At 29.8% G+C, this 6,386-nt stretch overlaps 1 pseudogene; it reads right to left on the minus strand.

Moving 5' to 3' along the window:
* Positions 1-3,621: 3,621 nt before the first annotated feature.
* On the minus strand, positions 3,622-3,740 carry LOC112480421 (annotated as a pseudogene).
* Between the last annotated feature and the right edge of the window lie 2,646 nt (positions 3,741-6,386).

Here is a 6,386-nt window from a genome sequence, read left to right on the forward strand (position 1 = left end):
AGAGTGGACGTCACATTTGGGGTATTAGACACATTCGGTCTTTCATTCCATTTTAACTTACTTCAATGGATCGCAACTTGTTTGTCGCAATTTAAATTGGTGGGTTATAACACATAGTTTTAATGAAAAAATTTCACAAAACACAAACATGCCTGGTGAAAATCCTCAGCAAGACAGCACAGAAATAATACTAAATATTTAAGCACAAGAGAATAGCAAGAAAAGAGAACTTACATTCTTCTACTCTAAATGTGAGTTTCCTATCACCCACATTAAGAGATTTAAAAAAAAAGCAAGAAAAAAAAATATGATCTAATCATTCAAAAATTCTTGAATGAATTCTTTTATAAATATCACAGTCTACTTAAAATATACACTTGAATCCATCATTAACAATGACTCTCATCCTAAGTGTATATTTTATCGAGTTATTAACTAACAACACTATGAAGCATGAAGATTTGAAAGTCATCTAAAAACGTTGTTTCTTTTCTTTTAAATTTTTACTTATGTTTTATAATGTGTATATTTTATTAGTACAGTTACATGTACTTGCAAATATGTGTACATATATTTAAATAAGATTGTTAAATTTATATTTAACTCCTTTTTCCTTAATAGGATACATATCCAGAAAGTTCAGAGAGTCTTACTTCCAAGTTTCCACTCCTCAATTATAAAATTAGATAAAAGTTGAGAAAATGATGTGGCTACTTTGGGTTATAACCTCATAACCATGAGTTTTTCTATGCTTATGCATGTTTTATAGTTGGAGGTTCTTCTTGGCTTAAACCTAATAGGTGAGAATTAATAAACAGGATGAGACATGGGGAATACTCCATGCAAAAACTTTCTCCATGTTCTCTTTTCATGTTGGTAGAATTATCTGCTATGTTCTTGAAAGAACTCTTTGTGAAAGGATGCTTCACATTGGTTACCCTTTTTTTTTTTTTTGATACCTATCTGCATGTTTACTTAGTCTAGCATTAGCATTACGATTTAAACGAAAGTATTATACTGTGTGTCCTCTGCTCCTTCCCTAAGCGTCAGTGATTATATAATATTATCCAACCTGCATCAAACTATTCCGACATTCCAGATTCTGTTCTAAATACATTTACAGGTATTACTTCATTTAATTATTAACACAATCCTATCAGTTCAGTTTTATTATTTTGCCACTTTTACTGATAAGTAAAATTGAGTTATAGAAATTAAATAACTTGCTCAAGGACACATTGCTAAAAACAAGACTAGGATTCAAACCACATTTTATAGCCTAAACTCCATTTTGACATGGCAAAACTAATATTACTGTTTAAAATTGATACCCTGCTGGACTGAGAGAGTATTATGCTGAGTGAAATAAGTCAGAGAGAGAAAAATGCCATGTGATTTCACTTATATGTGGAATCTAAGAAAAAAAGTCAGCAAAACAAAACAGAAACAAACTCATAGATAGAAAGAAACTGGTGGATGCCAAAGAAGAAGTCGATGAGGGGATGGGCAGAAAATAGAAAAGGGATCAGGACATACAAGCTTCCAAGATAAAATAAGTCACAGGAATGTAATGTACAGCACTGGGAATATAGTCAATAATATCGTAATAACTGGTCATAGATGCTTTCTAGACTTATTGTGATGATCTCTTCCTAAGGTATATAAATGTTGACTCGCTATGGTGTACATCTGAAACTAGTATAATATTGTATGCCAAATATAATTTAAAAATTAAAAAATAATAATAAACAAAATTGATGCCCTTTCTGTTTCCATGGGGATTTGAAAAAGTAATACAACTAAAATGATTTCTGTTTCATAGGTTTGAGTCCAAACCTATGAATGTATATGTCTCTGTGTGTGTGTGTGTGCGCGCGTGCGCATGTGTGTGTTGTAGTGGTGGGTGAGTGGGGAGGCTAAGGTGATTATGTGTGATTTACCATGTAGATAAATGGATATTTAATTGAATTCTAGGTGCTGTTACTTTATGATGTAACAGTTATGATGTAACATCCATGGTTATGAGACATTATGAGTTTTACCATTGCTTAGGTTTGGTTTCAGCTAGTACTCTAAAAAAATATACAGCATAATATACAGAGATCTAATCTTACAAAAGATGATCAAAAGCAATCTGACCAAAACTATAAAATTGTACTGAAAAGCACGAAAGAATTTTGAATATTTTAAAGGTGTCAATTCTTCATTAGAGTATATATTGAATACAGTTTTGATTAAATCCTTAGTAGAGATTATTTGAGTCTTGGCAAAATAATTCTAGACTATATCTGGAAAATTAACTTAATGAGGCCAGCCATTAGCATTTTGAAAAACAAGAGTTAAAATAAAAGACAGTTCTTACTAGATAAATCATACAAAATTGTAATAATAATAAGGTACTGATGATAAGGAATTGACATAAAGATCAAAAACAAAATAGGCAGAAAGCACATATATAAAATTGTGTAGGTAAAGAAGTTATCATCAAAATTCATCAGGGAATAGAAATATAAATCAATGCACATTAATATGACAATTAGTGACAAGACTTTTATATTTATACTGAAATCGATTTTATATTATTCAGATAATCAATATATAATCAACATAAGTTAAAATTGAATAACTGATTTTATCCTAGGGAAGAATTTTTAAGTAGAGAAATAATGCAAGAGCATAGGAAAAATTGATAAAAGTAACTGCACAAAGGCTAAATCTCATATATCACCAAATATAACAAACAAAAAATTAAAAGGCAAAATTAGACTGTAATTAATTTCTTTAAACCTATATGATAGAGAAATGTTAAGGTTATAAATAAAATTGAAAACAACTGTGAAAGGAAAACTTTGGGGAAAAGCCATAAATCAGCAATTTATAGAGATTAAAACAGTAAGTAAAGATGTAAAAATCATGTTAAATATGAAAGTTAAAATATTAAAACGCTATCTTTCATCTTCAACATGAAACTTAAAATCTTAATGTTAAAAGATAACCAAGAGCATCTAATATAAATACTATTATGAACAATGTTTCCAGGAGTAAAAATTTATATATTCTGAAAAAAAATTTGGCAACAGAAACTGAAGTTTTAAAAATGTTCATACCCTTATACTACACTGAAGAATCTTGCTTCAATCACACTATTAAGATAAAGTAACCAGCCCCTCCTGGCAATACTGAAAAAGAGGAAATAATCCTAGTTTCCAGCAAAAAGGAAAATTGTTAAATATCTTTCATCAATTTAAAAATGAAACTTTGAAGAATGCATAAGGGAATAATGCATAAAGGAATGCTCAGAATTAGTAGAAAAACAGTATAAGAAACCACAAAACATCAAAAATAAATTGCATGGAAAAATCTGCATATGTGTAAAACACACAAAAATGTTTTAACTATGTAGTATAAGGTTAAGAGCTAAGATTTGGAAACCTTCTAAATTTGGAATCTAGCCTTATCACTTTAATTATATGTCTTTGAAAGGTTACTTACTCTATTTGTATCCCAGTTTTCTTTTTTTTTTCTTTTTTTCTTTTTTTTTTTTAAGTGAGGCAACCCTTGACTGACCTCACAGATTCCAAGGACCTTGTCAGTTTACAATCCCTTATTTTTTATTTTTTACACCTACAGCACCTGGTCTTCCTAGGTGGTCTCCCATCCAAGTACTAACCAGGCTCGACCCTGCTTAACTTCAGAGCTCAGATGGGATTGGGTTTATTCAGGGTAGCATGGCCATAGACATATGTCAGTTTTCTAATCTAAAAATGGTGATAATAATCTGTACCTTGTAGTTTTTTGAGGTTTAAATAGATTAACTGTGGTATATATAGCACAGAGCCAGGCACTAACCAAGAACAAAAAATGTTACTATCTATTATTATCTCTAGATGATGGGATGATATTATGAATATTTTTATCTCTTTTAAATACATATATTTTTACAATAAATGTTGATGAGTTTATTTGTTTCATTGAAAGAAAATGTATGTCTGCTAATCAAAAGTAAAGGCAGCAACATAACTGGGAAATACTATGTATAGATGAAAATTCTTTCTCTTTCTTTTTTATTTAGTCTTTTTTCTATTAACTGTAAATCTATTATACATGATTATTTTATTCTTTCATTAATTCAGTCCACAAATAATTATTTAATGTACTAAGCGCCAGGCAACAGTCTAAATTCTGGGAACATATCAGTGAACAAAACATTTCCCTTTCATTACTCAGCTTGTATTCTGTCAGAGGAGACAGGGAATTTAAAACAAGTCTATATCATATGCTGATAAATGCTAAAGAGAGAAATAACAAAAGTGGAAAATAAGTTTTTATAATAACTGAAGAGATGGCTTTAAGAAAAGACTTGATCAGACATTTTATTGACAATTAACTTATTAAATAAAGAAAACAAGAACTGTCCAAAGGTCATAGTTAAGTCTATAAAGGAAAAAATTAATGTTATATTATATATATAATGGTATATTACAAGTAAACCATGAAAATGAAGAGAGATCATGATTATAGTATATTTCTGAGTATACACATAGAAAATATTTTAATTGCTTTAAATGTATTTTTAAATATAGTTCCTATAAATTTATCAGATCAAACTTTTAAATGTTGTTTTTCTGTTTTCATGTAACTTTATGTAGATTGATGTATCACAAATATAACAATAGCAACGACAACCAATAAAATTTATTGAACACTTATTATAAGCTAAGATCTGCAAAGCAATCCTCACGGAAACACTATGAGGCTGTTGCCAGTACTACCTCTGCTTTACAGAACAGGAAATAAAGAGATAAACTATTTTTTTTTCCAAAACCAACAGTTTATAAGTGATGGAGCTGTGATTAGAACCAGGTCTGTCCAATATCAAAATCAGTTAATCTACAGGCTATACTGCTTTGGGTTTGGACATCTAAACGCTTATGAGATGTTTCATTTTAACTAAATATTTCTTAATTATTTTATAATTTCAAACATTCCAACATTAAATCAGTCATTTGAAAAAAATTAGATTTGGCTGTGGTACAACAATGTACTGGTTCATTGGTTTGAAATATGCATAAGGGTTTGAAATGACTCAAGTGCTATTTCATTTAACCTAATGCACAACTTCTAAGAAGAATAACTAAAATTCTAGTTATTAGAGGGAGAGAAAGTGGAAATGTTGCATGTATTTCTATACTAGAACATAACATATTATGTACTAAATATCTTAAGCATTTTATACATATGAGATTATATAGCAGGGGATCAAATAATCCAATTAAGTATTTCTTAAATTAATAAGTACCTCATAATAATTATAATAGTGTTATAACAATAAATTTAAAAATGCTTATTTTAATTAAGCTCTCACTCTATGTCAACAGTTATACTTTTTGTCATTGGCATGAATTCTTTCCACTTTATAACTCCATGAAGAAGGTTGTATTTACCAACACACAAACTGAAGCACTGAAAATTTAATAATATTCCCAACTCCATCCGACTACTTAACCTAGAGTCAGACTTTAAACTCACATCTGCTTAGAAACAATAAAACTTCTAGAATAAAATCCATTTCTAGATATGTAGCATCATTATCCAAATAATTTTAACTATTTATGTTATATTTACTTCTCTAGTACAAAAGATTTCAGTGTCATGTTTAGCTTGAAAAAGAGAAGAATAACTCCAAGTTATTTCAGTGTCATGTTTAATTGAAAAAGAGAAGAATAACTCCAAGCACACCAGGAATTATAGTAATTCCTTAATGATCAGATCTCAGACTTTGGGTGAAAGGTCAAAATCTGAGTATGCCTACGGGAGTGCGGAATGTCTGTGAATAGTTCTGAAAATTATAGAAAAGCATTAATTTAATCATACCTTTTTTACAGTGATTAATATATAACATAACTGACTTTGGTTGTTTGATAACCATCTGTCACAAGTGTTAGAAAGCACTGGCCGTTTCGGCATAAATTTGGGTTAAAGTAGGCTAAATAGCATGGCAATATTCTGCAGGAATATCTGATGTGGAACATGTTTGTTCCTGTAGACTTGTATCATGTTTGTATCATGTTTTGCATTGATTTTTAATTTTGGAAAAAAGTTCAAATAATTTTCATTACTCTTTTATTGATGTGTATAACTTTTTGCCCCCTCCACCTACCTAGTTTTAACTCTTAGCTCTGCAATAGACATACATGTATCTGGTAAGTAGATATGTGATCTGTCAGTCAGTGTTAGATTCTATGAATAGGTTTTTATTTGCAAAAGTGTCTACCATCAAAACTTCCTCTAGTGAGCCTTTCTTTACTGTCAGTCAGTTTTACAAAATGGCTAAATCACCAAATGGAAATGGATTGAAAATCCATTAAACTGGGAGCATATGTGTG

This window comes from Pteropus alecto, unplaced genomic scaffold (assembly GCF_000325575.1).
Source record: "Pteropus alecto unplaced genomic scaffold, ASM32557v1 scaffold103, whole genome shotgun sequence".
NCBI lineage: Eukaryota > Metazoa > Chordata > Mammalia > Chiroptera > Pteropodidae > Pteropus > Pteropus alecto.